At 39.1% G+C, this 677-nt stretch overlaps 1 non-coding gene across 1 annotated transcript; it reads left to right on the top strand.

Annotated features, from left to right (window-relative positions):
- Positions 1 to 210: 210 nt before the first annotated feature.
- On the top strand, positions 211 to 318 carry LOC127741718 (small nucleolar RNA R71). The gene has a single exon (XR_008002923.1). It is a non-coding gene; the product is annotated as a small nucleolar RNA R71 (small nucleolar RNA).
- The last annotated feature ends 359 nt before the right edge of the window (positions 319 to 677 follow it).

Raw genomic sequence — 677 nt, 5'->3', positions numbered from 1 at the left:
CAAGAACTCCTTTCTTTTGAGTCATCCCATTATTCACAGAATTTCTTTTAGAAGTGTACATGAACTGGTTATTTGCAACCATCTCAATCAGTTCCTGGGCTTCTACAGGTGTTTTTAGATGAAGATATCCACCAGCAAAATGGTCCAATGACATCTTAGACAACTCAGACAGACCATCATAGAATATATATATATGATGCTCCATTCTGGAAGCATGTCAGAAGGACACCTTTTGGTTAATTACTTGTATCTTTTCCAAGCTTCATAAAGGGATTCACCTTCTTTCTATTTGAAGGTTTGGATGTCCACTCTAAGCTTGCTCATCTTTGAGGTGGAAAGAATTTGGTCAAGAAAGCATTGATCAACTTGTCCCAAGAGTTCAGGCTTTCTCTAGGTTGTGAGTCTAACCATATCCTAGTTCTGTCTCTTACAGCAAAGGGGAAAAGCATAAGTCTATAGACCTCAGGATCAACCCTATTGGTCTTGACAGTATCACAGATCTGCAAGAATTCAACTAAAAACTGATGAGAATCTTCCGATGAAAGTCCATGAAACTTGCAATTCTGCTGCATTAGAGAAACTAATTGAGGCTTAAGCTCAAAGTTGTTTGCTCCAATGGCAGGAATTGAGATGCATCTTCCTTGCATCTCTAGTATTGTTATTGGGTTCGGCTGCCA

Source organism: Arachis duranensis, chromosome 9, assembly GCF_000817695.3.
Source record: "Arachis duranensis cultivar V14167 chromosome 9, aradu.V14167.gnm2.J7QH, whole genome shotgun sequence".
Classification (NCBI taxonomy): Eukaryota; Viridiplantae; Streptophyta; class Magnoliopsida; order Fabales; family Fabaceae; genus Arachis; species Arachis duranensis.
The sequence above is the reverse complement of the archived record's forward strand: the minus strand, read 5'-3'. Positions and strand labels throughout refer to the sequence as shown.